Genomic DNA, 14904 nt, shown 5'->3' on the forward strand with positions numbered 1-14904 from the left:
TGTACATGGACCTGTTTTAAACACTATACAAAGAGTGGTTTTTAAGACATACAATACATGGTGCCTTCCTTACATGGAGTTTGCACTCTAGAGGGATAAGTATTTTTATACTATCTGTTGGTACATTGAAGTAGTGGTCACCCTACTTTGATGACGTAGTGGTCATACCTACATTGAAGTAGTGGGGAGGTGGATTGAAGAGCTGGAGGAGTAAGCATCACCCAATAGATATACAGTCATTTCTTGGGTTAAGTGGGAGATTGGTTCTAGGACCTCCACATATAACAAAATTCATTCATATTCAGTCATTCCAGCTGAACTCACTTACATGAGAAGTTGGCCCTCCATATACGATGGTTTCCAATCCCTCAAATACTACATTTCAATCTGCATTTGGTTGAAAACATTTGGCTTATGAGTGGCCCGTGTGGTTCAAACTCATGTTGTTCAAGGGTCACCCGAACTAGTAATGCAGGTACTGTTCCTTCGAATAAGAGTTGACTGAAGATCAGTGACAGATAAACGTTTTTGCCAAAATTAAAGTTAAGCAACAAGGATCAGCAGGAAAACTGGATCTTATAGAAACTGTAAAATTAACCAAGACAGAACACTCCCAAAAACTACAATAACTTTTTTTTCCAGAGGCAATTGTTTTATTGTTTAGTTTTCTAGATTAAATCTTAGCTTTATCATCTCATACATATGTGAAAGGAAACATCATCGGGTAGATTTCCCCTGAAGAGTTGGTGATATTTAGCATCAATCATTGTGAGCATTGCAACAGATTCAGCATTTCCACTTGTAGAGGCAGAGAGAAGTGGCTTTCTTGTCACTAAAAGTGAAGTTTTTAATTGGGAATGGGATCCAGATACACTCTTTATGACATTTTTCAGGAAAGGTTCACTAAACATTTACCATGTTATAGAACTATTTTTCATCCTATTATTAAAATCATTAAATTAAATGCATTGTATTTTAATTTCACGCATCAATATTTACTTATGTGTAGAGAAGCATTATTTACAACTATTTCATTCACAGAGTTGTATGTAACTGTTTTTATCAAATTATCATGAGCCCAATAATATATGTGTGCATACATTGATAATTAATTCTGTTCAATAATATATTCCCAGCATTATTAGGCATAAATATTCTTTTATTTGCCAGAGACATTGATAGACTAAGAATAAGTAATATCCATAATACAAAGAAAGCTGTTAATCTTTATTTAGTGAATACTAATAAATGGGACTGAATTTTATAATGGTAATTGAATAAAGCATTTAATAGCAAGTTTTGTTTTCAAAGGACTTCCTTTGCATTCATCTTTGTAACTGCACTGGTGACATTACTATTATTTTATATGTTTAGGTTGTGTAGTCTACACACAGAAGCTATATTTTTGCCACATATATAGTTTTATATGCTGTCACTTAATACCTGACAAAATCTTATCTTCGCAATTTATTATTTTAAAAAATCCAGGCTTTTTAAATATGTGTTTACCTGAATGTGTTATTTTTATGTTTTTTGCACCAAAATGCCTGTTGCAAAAAATATAATGTCGTATAAATTCAGTGGCCTCAAACTTTTTATACACTCAATAAATAGTAGCCGTATTAATAAACAGTAAAGTATATACTTTAGAGTACAGATTTTTCAAAATATAGTTAATAATTAATATAGCCAATATCATCAATGTATTTAAATCCTTAGACTCATACCTATATATTGATAAAAAATATTGTTACTATTTCTATTTTTGTAATGTAAAAATCCTTTTGCATATGATTGTATAATCCACCTCATATCAAAACCAATGCATGTAATTATGTTTCCCAAAAGCACTACTTGACCAGTAAAAGTAATTTGGTTAGAGCATTCACCTTATTATTTCTACAGGCTTCTTTGTACATGCTCATTATTTCTCTGATGCCTTTTACTGTTTTTTATCTACAGTCAATTGGGTGGAATTAAGTTTACTTATTGCTATGTAATAAATATGCATTAAAACATATATATATGTTTTATAATGGTAATTGTTATATAAATGTATATAACATTTGTTATATGGTAATTGTTATATAAATATATAAAATATATAATGGTAATATATAATAATATATTCTCCAGCTTCCAGTCAGCCTATCGTGGGATTTCTCAGCCTCCATCATTGTGTAAGTGAGTTTCCCTAATAACTCCTCTCTTATCTATCTATGTATCTCCTATTGATGCTGTTCTGGGGAACTCATAAAGATCCATTTTACAGTTAGTCATACAATGTCACTGAGCTTCAATTCCCTTAGGAAAATCATGGGCTATTTTTATCCACTTTATGATGTGGTTGATTGAATGAGGTAATGTATAACAAACACAAGCACATTTCAGGTGCTCTGTACATGAAGTCATCCTTTTGTTGGAAAATGAGTTTGTCATTAGGAAACCAAGCGACTGCATCCCCAGTTGACTCTGTGAACTGAATGAATCAGCAGACTTCTTTGACACTCAGTTTACTTAGTTGTAAAATTGCCTATGTAATAATACCTTCCTCTAAAATTATAGTCAGGATATAATTAAACAAACCAATATGTGCCCAAGAATCTTGTCCATAGTTAAACTTATGTTACTTTGTAGCAACTAGTCATTTTCACCATGCATGCTTACTTCTAGACATTATAGATCTGAGGTGTCTATTGCTGAAAACCTGGCCCTCCTAACAGATGCACGACCTGTTTGCATTTGCTGTGGCTGAGCTGCTTCAGAGCTCCAGCTTCTATGCTATGCTACCTACCTGACAGTTAGGTATAGTGAGAACGGTCTATAAAAAGCAATGGCAGTGAGTTAGATTCTAAAAGGGATTTGTTGTGATTGCATTGTTGGTTTTTAATAAGCTTTCAAAGTATTTTCTTGGATAGTTTTTAGATGTATTTTTTCCAAACTTGCCAAAAAGATTGAGCTGTCAATTTACAATTTGACAAAGTATTGCACTAAGAAATGTAATGATATCTGAAAAAAATATAAATTCAATTTTACTCGACAAACTTTGAGGAGAATATAAATCTCTAACCTCTTTTTCCCTTTAATTCCATCATGAATAGTTGAAATGTTTCCCTGTTTTATTTTTAAAAAATAGAAAGAATGAAATGATATATTAGAAAGGTCTTGCAGCTGTTTGAAGTCTGGCTGTGCCATATATACAGTGGTTTTTTGTTTGTTTTAATTCCCATTTCCTATACATTTTTATGCTCATCAAACCAGCCCTTATGCCCGATACATCCTTCACTAACTGTCTCAAATTCTAATCATTTCATGATGATAGTTGCTCTCAGTGTGGAATATACACATATATACACTCACTCACTTTGATTCTCTTAGCACCTTAACATTCAATTTGCCCCATAATGATTCTCTTTATTATGAAATACTTTTTCATTCAACCGAAAAGTATTCACTGTGCATCCAGTATATCCCAGGAATGATGCTATATTCTGGAGATACAAAAATGAGAAAGATCTCTATTTTTTTTCAATGAGCTGGTACTCTGGTAGGAAAGATATATGCTAAAATGAATGATTTAGTTAGTTATTTTAATTACCTTCCAGATGACAGATTAAGACTGTATGTTTATCTTCCCTCCCTACCAAGTCACTGAATCATTAAAGACATACGAAAAGTTTACATTGAAAACAGTGCTAGAAATCAGATAATAACTGCCATTTAAGGAATGGTAGAAAGCATAAATTAATGATAGAATTTGTCAGCGATAGCAGTCATGATTTGAAGGAGGAAGAGTTACAGAAGGTGGTATTCTCCAAAGGCACAGACAGCCAGAAGCTTGAGCCAGGTGCATGGACATGTGATATTCGCATGTGTGCAAGCATGTTTTTCAGAACCAACCTCTCTACTATACTTCTGTAGAGTCACATAAGTTTTTGGAGTTTTCCAGGGAGTCTTGAACATTGAAGAATCTTTCAGGCATCAGATGTGCTGTGTTAGTTCATTTTCATACTGCTGTGAAAAAATACCCAAGACTAGGTAATCTGTAAAGAAAAAGAGGTTTAATGGACTCACAGTTCCACATGAGTAGAGAGGCCTCACAATCGTGGCAGAAGGCGAAGGAGGAGCACAGGCACATCTCACATGGTGGCAGGCAAGATAAATGTGTGCAGGGGAACTGCCATTTATCAAACCATCAGATCTCATGAGGCTTATTCACTGTCACAAGAACGGCAAAGGAAAAGTCACCCCCATGATTCATTTATCTCCCATGGGTCCCTCTAGGGATGCATGGGTGTTATGGGAGCTACAATTCAAGATAAGATTTGGGTGGGGACACAGCCACACCATATCACTTGCTTTAGCACTTCAGGCCGAGATCTTTGGCAACCTCTCACCACCTTTGCTTCTCCACATTTCCCAAAGCTTATTTAAGTCCTTCATTCATATGCATGGCTTTAATACCATGCATATTTATGGCAGCTTTAATTTTTCCTGACTGCATCCTGACACATACACCACACCTCTATCATTTCTCACTGGACTATTGCAATAGCTTTCCAATTGTTCTTGCAGAATTAACTCTTACTCCTTCATAGATTATTCTCCCCAAGGGAGACAGAGGAAAGCAGTTAAAACACACCCATATCCCGCCACTGCTCTGTTAAAAAACTCCACTGCCTACTCATTTCAGTCAGAATGAAACATGTATTTTTAGGCCATGTTTGACCATCACTATCTGATCTCATCACCATCTCCCTTTATCTCCTACCACACTCTATTGCTCTGCTCCTATCACATCATCCTCTTCTCAAGCACAGGAAGCATGCCCCCTATGGCAGGCAATCTCTCTCCTCAGATATTGACATAACTCACTGTTCTACTTCTTTATTGTGTTTGTCAAACATCGCACCATCAGAGAGGTTGCTCGTGTCCCTTCCACATAAAAACCCAGTTTCATACCTCCACACTCTCTATTCCTTTCATATGCCTTACTTTTTGTTGTCAAGGCCCAATCACAACATGACACTTTTATTGTTACTGTTGTTTTCGTTCATTCTTGTTTCCTTTAACTAGATTCCATGACACAAAATAGCAAGTTTTTTTTCTGGTTTGTGACTGAAACAGCTCTATGCACATCGTATGCCTACAATGAATAGTTATTGAATGAGTTGCTGGTGCTTGTGATGTGTTTGTTGGATAAACTAACAATGCCCAAACTATCAAGAGAAACCGAGAGATCATACAACTTCAGCATTGAACTTGTTGGAATTTCAAGAGTTTCAGTACAGGAGATTCCTTAATAAAACAATGAGTCAAACTCTGTAATCAGACTTACAAGAATCACATATCTTACACGAGACTAACATTTACCAATAATTCAAAGGACACAGGTCATTGTGAGACACAGGTGAAGCATGTAGAAGTATAATATCGCAAACACAACTTTCCAAGTCCTTTATTGCTACCTTAGTACTGCTCTGTCACTGATTTAACATGGGAGCTCTCTAAGTGGTACACGTAGGGCGTTACTTATACAAGAGGTGATTTCAGTTATGCAATATTATTATTTTTACTCAGATAATCACATGTTGATTCTCACATTTTCTTAGCAGATCTTGTATGCAAATCTATGAGATAAAAATTCATTTACCATAAGTAACCCGGACAGATCAGGTAGATCATGTAGATAAAGATTCTCCATTATTTTTCTCCAGTAACTATTACCAGGAATCCCTAAGCATGTACTTAGGAGAGATGAGTGTGCTCCCTCTTTCGTTCTTGGTGTCTCTTCTCTCTCTAAGCTTGCTGGGATAGGAAAGTTGGATTTCAGGTCATGGTGTCTCCTCTCTCTCTAGGCTTGCTGGAGTATGAAGACTGGGTTTCCAGCAGTGGCTAGCACTTGCCTTCTTCCCACCTCTTACATTAATGAGTGGGTAATCAATGAGAAGCCTTATGATGTATGGTTAAGACTGTAGATTCTGTATCCATACTTCCCAGGTTCAAATACAGGCCTTGCCATTTACTAGCTACGTGATCTTAGGATGATTGTTTAATTTCTTTGGCCTCATTTCCTCATTCGTAAAACAAATATGATAATAACTACGTAAATACTCGTAAAGTACTTAAAGCTATGTCTCATGCAAACTGAACATTCATTGTTGGTTACTTATAGTTAATACTTCAATGCAAGACTGATGGTTTTGCTGGTTATCTTTTGCAATCAGACTCATTCTTCTTGTACCTTCAGAATTTGTTAAATGTGATTTACAAGGAAAACTGGAATGCATACATGTTAGTGTTCTGTATTAATACAAATCTGAGAAGTGTCAGTAATATTTGGTAGGAAATAAGCTTAATTATAACAAGCTATGGTTTCCTTTAATTAAGCTAGAAAAATGACTCCTTCCCCTTGTATAATCACACACTGCAGGAAGTCACAATTTAAACAGAACACAGGCTGAGTCAAAATTACTCAGTTCTCTTGTCAGACACATCTGGCTATCTCTCTGTTCGCTTAAGATAAAAGTTTGGTGATAGTTCACTTTCAATAGATTAAAATTCTTATCTCCTGGTGATTAGATTTAAAGTCATTCCCTGTGGAAATTGAGCTTATATATTTTTAATTTTCCAAGCTCTGTGACTGATTAGTTGGAATTTTTTTTTTTTTTAATTTCTAGGGTACATGTCCACAATGTGCAGGTTTGTTACATATGTATACATGCGCTATGTTGGTGTGCTGCACCCATGAACTCGTCATTTACATTAGGTGTTTCTCCTAAGGCTATCCCTTCCCATTCCCCACATCCCACAACAGGCCTGGTGTGTGATGTTCCCCACCCTGTGTCCTAGTGTTCTCATTCAATTCCCACCTACCATAGAGCACATGCAGTGTTTAGTTTTCTGTCCTTGTCATAGTTTGCTCAGAATGATGGTTTCCAGCTTCATCCATGTCCCTAAAAAGGACATGAACTATCCTTTTGTATGGCTGCATAGTATTCCATGGTGTATATGTGCCACATTTTCTTAATCCAGTCTATCATTGATGGACATTTGGGTTGGTTCCAAGTCTTTGCTATTGTGAATAGTGGCACAATAAACATACATGTGCATGTGTCTTTATAGCATCATGATTTATAATGCTTTGGGTATATACCTAGTAATGGGTGGCTGGGTCAAATGGTATTTCTAGTTCTAGATCCTTGTGGAATCGCCACACTGTCTTCCACAATGGTTGAACTAGTTTACAGTCCCACCAACAGTGTAATGTTCCTGTTTCTCCACATCCTCTCCAGCACCTGTTGTTTCCTGACTTTTTAATGATTGCCATTCTAACTGGTGTGAGATGGTATCTTATTGTGGTTTTGATTTGCATTTCTCTGGTGGCTAGTGATGACGAGCATTTTTTCATGTGTCTGTTGGCTGCATAAATGTCTTCTTTTGAGAAGTGTCTGTTCATATCCTTTGTCCACTTTTTGATGGGGTTGTTTGATTTTTTTCTTGTAAATTTGTTTAAGTTCTTTGTAGATTCTGGATAATAGCCCTTTGTCAGATGGATAGATTGCAAAAATTTTCTCCCATTCTATAGGTTGCCTGTTCACTCTAATGGTAGTTTCTTTTGTTGTGCAGAAGCTCTTTAGTTTAATTACAGCCCATTTGTCTATTTTGGCTTTTGTTACCGTTGCTTTTGGTGTTTTAGTCATGAAATCCTTGCCCATGCCTATATCCTGAATGGTACTGCTTAGGATTTCTTCTAGGGATTTAGTGGTTTTAGGTCTAACATTTAAGTCTTTAATCCATCTTGAATTAATTTTTGTACAAGGTGTAAGGAAGGGATCCAGTTTCAGCTTTCTACATATGTCTAGCCAGTTTTCCCAGCACCATTTATTAAATAGGGAATCCTTTCCCCATTTCTTGTTTTTGTCAGGTTTGTTAAAGATCAGATGGTTGTAGATGTGTGGTATTATTTCCGAGGGCTCTATTTTGTTCCATTGGTCTATATCTCTGTTTTGGTACCAGTACCATGCTGTTTTGGTTACTGTAGCCTTGTAGTACAGCAGTGAAGTCAGGTAGTTTGATGCCTCCAGCTTTGTTCTTTTGGCTTAGGATTGTCTTGGCAATGTGGGCTCTTTTGTGGTTCCATATGAACTATAAAGTAGTTTTTTCCAATTCTGTGAAGAAAGTCATTGGTAGCTTGATGGGGATGCCATTGAATCTATAAATTACCTTGGACAGTATGGACATTTTCACGATATTGAGTCTTCCTATCCATGAGCATGGTATGTTCTTCCATTTGTTTGTGTCCTCTTTTATTTCACTGAGCAGTGGTTTGTAGTTCTCCTTGAAGAGGTCCTTCACATTGCTTGTAAGTTGGATTCCTAGGTATTTTATTCTCTTTGAAGCAATTGTAAATGGGAATTCACTCACTGATTTGGCTCTGTGTTTGTCTGTTACTGGTGTATAAGAATGCTTGTGATTTTCGCACATTGATTTTGTATCCTGAGACTTTGCTGAAGTTGCTTATCAGCTTAAAGAGATTTGGGGCTGAGATGATGGGGTTTTCTAAATATACAATCGTGTCATCTGCAAACAGAAACAATTTGACTTCCTCTTTTGCTAATTGAATACCCTTTATTTCTTTCTCCTGTCTGATTGCCTTGGCCAGAACTTACAACACTATGTTGAATAGGAGTGGTGAGAGAGGGCATCCGTGTCTTGTGCCAGTTTTCAAAGGGAATGCTTCCAGTTTTTGCCCACTCAGTATGATATTGGCTGTGAGTTTGTCATAAATAGCTCTTATTACTTTGAGATATGTCCCATCAATACCTAGTTTATTGAGAGTTCTTGGCATGAAGGGCTGTGGAATTTTGTCGAAGGCCTTTACTGCATCCCTTGAGATAATCATGTGGTTCTTGTCTTTGGTTCTGTTTATATGATGGATTACATTTATTGATTTGCTTATGTTGAACCTGACTTGCATCCCAGGGATGAAGCCAACTTGATCATGGTGGATAAGCTTTTTGATGTGCTGCTGGATTTGGTTTGCCAGTATTTTATTAAGGATTTTTGCATCAATGTTCATCAGGGATATTGGTCTAAAATTCTTTTGTTTGTTGTGTCTCTGCCAGGCTTTGGTATCAGGATGATGCTGGCCCCATAAAATGAGTTAGGGAGGATTCCCTCTTTTTCTGTTGATTGAAATAGTTTAATAGGAATGGTACCAGCTCCTCTTTGTACCTATGGTAGAATTCAGCTGTGAAAGTGTCTAGTCCTGGACTTTTTTTGGTTGGTAGGGTATTAATTATTGCCTCAATTTCAGAGTCTGTTATCGATCTACTCAGGGATTCAACTTCTTTCTAGTTTAGTCTTGGGAGGGTGTATGTGTCCAGGAATTTCTCCATTTCTTCTAGATTTTCCAGTTTATTTGCATGGAGGTGTTTATAGTATTCTCTGATGGTAGTTTGTATTTCTGTGGGGTCAGTGGTGATATCTCCTTTATCATATTTTATTGTGTCTATTTGATTCGTCTCTCTTTTCTTCTTTATTAGTCTTGCTAGCGGTGTGTCAATTTTGTTGATCTTTTCAAAAAACAAGCTCCTGGATTCATTGATTTTTTGAAGGGTTTTTTGTCTCTATCTCCTTCAGTTCTGCTCTGATCTTAGTTATTTCTTGCCTTCTGCTAGCTTTTGAATGTGTTTGTTCTTGCTTCTCTAGTTCTTTTAATTGTGATGTTAAGGTGTCGGTTTTAGATCTTTCCTGCTTTCTCTTGTGGGCATTTAGTGCTATAAATTTCCCTCTACACACCATGTCTCAGAGATTCTGGTATGTTGTGTCTTTGTTCTCACTGGTTTCAAAAAACATCTTTATTTCTCTTCATTTCGTTATTTACCCAGTAGTCATTCAGGAGCAGGTTGTTCAGTTTCCATGTAGTTGTGCAGTTTTGAGTGAGTTTCTTAATCCTGAGTTCTAATTTGATTGCAGTGTGGTCTGAGAGACAGTTTGTTGTGATTTCTGTTGTTTTACATTTGCTGAGGAGTGCTTTACTTCCAACTATGTGGTGAATTTTGGAATAAGAGTGATGTGGTGCTGAGAAGAAGGTATATTCTGTTGATTTGGGGTGGAGAGTTCTGTAGATGTCTATTAGGTCTGCTTAGTGCGGAGCTGAGTTCAAGTCCTGGATACCTTTGTTAACTTTCTGTCTCATTGATCTGTCTAATGTTGACAGTGGGGTATTAAAGTCTCCCATTATTATTGTGTGGGAGTCTAAGTCTCTATGTATGTCTCTAATGACTTGCTTTATGAATATGGGTGCTCCTGTATTGGGTGCATATATATTTAGGATAGTTAGCTTTTCTTGTTGACTTGATCCCTTTACCATCATGTAATGGCCTTGTCTCTTTTGATCTTTGTTGGTTTAAAGTCTGTTTTATCAGAAACTAGGATTGCAGCCCCTGCTTTTTCATTTTCCATTTGCTTGGTAGATCTTCCTCCATCCCTTTATTTTGAGCCTGTGTGTGTCTGTGCACATGAGATGGGTCTTCTGAATACAGCACACTGATGGATCTTGACTCTTTATCCAACTTGCCAGTCTGTGTCTTTTAATTGGGGCATTTAGTCCATTTACATTTAAGGTTAATATTGTTACGTGTGAATTTGATCTTGTCATTATGATGTTAGCTGGTTATTTTGCTCTTTAGTTGATGCAGTTTCTTTCTAGCATTGATGGTCTTTACAATTTGGCATGTTTTTGCAGTGGCTGGTACTGGTTGTTCCTTTCCGTGTTTAGTGCTTCCTTCAGAAGGTCTTGTAAGGCAGGCCTAGTGGTGACAAAATCTCTTGGCATTTGCTTGTCTGTAAAGGATTTTATTTCTCCTTCACTTATGAAGCTTAGTTTGACTGGATATGAAATTCTGGGTTGAAAATTCTTTTCTTTAAGAATGTTGAATATTGGCCCCCACTCTCTTCTGACTTGTAGAGTTTCTGCTGAGATATCTGTGGTAGTCTGATGGTCTTTCCTTTGTGGGTAACTGGATCTTTCTCTCTGGCTCCCGTTAGCATTTTTTCCTTCATTTCAACCTTGGTGAATCTGACAATTATGTGTCTTGGGGTTGCTCTTCTCGAGGAGTATCTTTGTGGTGTTCTCTGTATTTTCTGAATTCGAGTGTTGGCCTGCCTTGCTAGGTTGGGGAAGTTCTCCTGGATAATATCCTGAAGAGTGTTTGCCAACTTGTCTCCATTCTCCCCATCACTTTTAGGTCCACCAATCAAACGTAGATTTCGTCTTTTCATATAGTCCCATATTTCTTGGAGACTTTGTTGATTTCTTTTTACTCCTTTTTCTCTAAACTTCTCTTCTCACTTCCTTTCATTCCTTTGATCTTCAATCACTGATACCCTTTCTTCCACTAGATTGAGTTGGCTACAGAAGCTTGTGCATGTATCATGTAGTTCTCATGCCATGGTTTTCAGCTCCATCAGGTAATTTAAGGTCTCTACACTATTTGTTCTAGTTAGCCATTCTTCTAATCTTTTTTCAGGGTTTTTAGCTTCCTTGTGATGGGTTCGAACATCTTGCTTTAGCTTGGAGAAGTTTGTTATTACTGACCTTCTGAAGCCTACTTCTGTCAACTCATCAAAGTCATTCTCTGTCCAGCTTTGTTCCATTGCTGACGAGGAGCTGTGATCCTTTAGAGAAGAGGAAGTGCTCTATTTTTTAGAATTTTCAGCTTTTCTGTTCTGGTTTCTCCCCATCTTTGTGGTTTTATCTACCTTTGGTCTTTGATGATGGTGACCTCCAGATGGGGTTTTGGTGTGGATATCCTTTTTGTTGATGTTGATGATATTCCTTTCTTTTCATTAGTTTTCCTTCTAACAGTCAGGACCCTCAGCTGCAGGTCTGTTGGAGTTTGCTGGAGGTCCACTCCAGACCCTGTTTGCCTGGGTGTCACCAGCGGAGACTGCAGAACAGCAAATATGGCAGAACAGTAAATGTTGCTGCCTGATCCTTCCTCTGGAAGCTCTGTCTCAGAGGGACACCCAGCTGTATGAGGTGTCAGTTGCCCCCTACTGGATGTGTCTCCCAGTTAGGCTACCTGAGAGTCATGGACCCACTTGAGGAGGCAGTCTGTCCATTCTCAAATCTCAAACACCATGCTGGGAGAACCATTGCTCTCTTCAAAGCTGTCAGACAGGGACGTTTAAGTCTGCAGGAGTTTCTGCTGCCTTTTGTTCAGCTATGCCCTGTGTCCAGAGGTGGAGTCTACAGAGGCAGGCAGGCCTTGTTGAGCTTCAGTCGACTCCACCCAATTCGAGCTTCCTGGTGCTTTGTTTACCCAGTCAAGCCTCAGCAATGGCAGATGCCCCTCCCCCAGCCTCACTGCCGCCTTGCAGTTCAATCTCGGACTGCTGTGCTAGCAGTAAGCAAGGCTCCGTGGGCATGGGACACACCAAGCCAGGTGTGGGATGTAATCTCCTGGTGTGCCATTTGCTAAGACTATTGGAAAAGTGCAGTATTAGGGCGGGAGTGTCCCGATTTTCCAGGTACCATCTGTCACAGCTTCCCTTGGCTAGGAAAGGGAATTCCCTGACCCCTTATGCTTCCTGGATGAGGTGATGCCCCACCCTGCTTTGGCTCACACTCCGTGGGCTATACCCACTGTCCAGCCACTCCCAATGAGATGAACCTAGTACCTCAGTTGGAAATGCAGAAATCACCAGTCTTCTGCGTTGCTCACACTGGGAGCTGTAGACTTGAGCTGTTCCTATTTGGACATCTTGGAATTAGTTAGAATTTAAGTTATTATCCCTCTTAGGAGATGCTCTGAAACCTCTAATAGACTGGAAGAATCTCTAGGCTCTCTTTGAAGACATCAGTAAGACCATACTGGATAACCATTTTGAAAGGAACTTTATTCATACAGAATAAGGTAAAATTTAGAGGCACACAAGAATTGATTATGGTCCACATATGTGAATTAAGAAGTTGCCTAGAGCTGCCCAGGTAAGGAATGTCAGTTAGAAAAATGTTCCTCTTTCATTACAATGTTACTTCAATATAAATTATATGCTCCTATAAAACCCCCATGAGAATTAAGGACTGCCCACTCCATGAAAATAGAATATCTGCTGTCTTGTGTATTATAGCCATATAAAATTTAATATCTCATGGTATAGAACTAATATTCCAGAAATAACTTAGACCAATATTCTTTCTAGTGAGAAATTTAAGTAGGCCAAATTGCCATAAATTAAGCAAGAGTATCTCAAGGAAGAATTTTTAAATGCCCATAGGAAGAAAAAACAGTCCAATTAAAATTCATGCTAATCCTCCAGTCAGCAAAACAGGAAACATCCTGGATATATTAACAGAGGGGTTTTGACAAAGAATCCTTTACACAGGTTGGAGGCAAAAAAAGAACCAAAAAACAAAAAGGAAACATGGAGGTAACACAGAGATAATACACTCCAGAAAGCTCTATTACTCCGGGTTGAGGAAACAATAAAAAGAACTTGGGGGTTTCAGAATCTAGAAGCTTGGAGGAGGTGGCACAGACTTAGGGTGCAGAGCTCCGAGGTGGGGCACTCTGGGCTGGTGCTGAGGCCTCCAAGGGGACATGGGAAGGTTGAAATGGAAGCGTCCAGGAGATGCTGGAGGCTGCCCCTGCCTGGAAATGTCCTTTCTTGGAGCACCATGATAGGAATAGGAAGCAAACAAACAGACGAGTCCTTTATGTTGTCATCTGCCTTTCAATCTGGCTGCACCACCTTTGCTAGAAGCTCCCGACAGTGGTCAGCTGGCACAGGGAAGAGTTTGTAGATTCTCAGTCCTATTCATTCAGAGCAAACAGTAGATTGGAAGGTGAAGTGTCATATCTGCCTGTCTAACAGGGTCCTTAAAAATATAATACATATAGACAAGCAACTAAAAGCATCTGGTCAGAAACGTTCTATATATTTGGTAAAAATCTCGTAGCTGAGAGAAAAAGCTTGGCTACAGAAAAGGAGTAGAAAGAGACAGTATTTTCTCCTAAGTATATCAACATTTTTTTCTTTTCTTTTCTGTTTTTTGAGACGGAGTCTCGCTCTGTGCCCCAGGCTGGAGTACAGTGGCGTAATCTCGGCTTACTGCAACCTCCACCTCCAGGATTCAAGCAGTTCTCCTGCCTCAGCCTCCAGAGTAGCTGGGATTACAGGTGACCACAACCATGCCTGGCTAATTTTTGTATTTTTAGTAGAGATAGGGTTTCACCATGTTGGCCAGGCTGGTCTCGAACTCCTGACCTCAGGTGATCCACCTGCCTTGGCCTCCTAAAGTGCTGTGATTACACGTATGAGCCACTCTACCCAGCCAAAAGGTGCTTTTAATACTTTCAATTAATACATGTTAATTATTAATACATGAAGATTATTCTTACAGAAAAGTGGGCAAACACACCAAACAAAAATGTTCTCATAAGATATACCTAAGCAACGATCTACTAGAATATCTGACTTATCAAAAGCAAACATGTTTAAATTACACTTTTATTCATAAAGTTAGCCCATATGAGGAGTTAAAAATCTATGCTTTCTAAATAATGCTGAATCGATATGTATTTCAAGTAATTTATTCTAAATGTTACTCTAAGTTTGTTGTGCTTTAAAACTTCCCAATTTTTGTTTTTTGAGTGTAATGATTTTGTTTAGGAGGCACATCCTGCTAATTAAAGTTTTTAAAAAGGAGAAAGACATCTATATCTATATCTATATCTTAGGATTTTTTATTAAAATATAATTTACAAATAGTAAAATCCATTTTGGTGTACAGTCTGGTGAAGTTTGACAAATGTGTATAATCACATAACCACCACTGCAATCGAGATAGTGAATACTGTCAACACTCCTCCCAAATTCATTCATGTTTTT

Source organism: Rhinopithecus roxellana, chromosome 21 (genome assembly GCF_007565055.1).
Source record: "Rhinopithecus roxellana isolate Shanxi Qingling chromosome 21, ASM756505v1, whole genome shotgun sequence".
NCBI lineage: Eukaryota > Metazoa > Chordata > Mammalia > Primates > Cercopithecidae > Rhinopithecus > Rhinopithecus roxellana.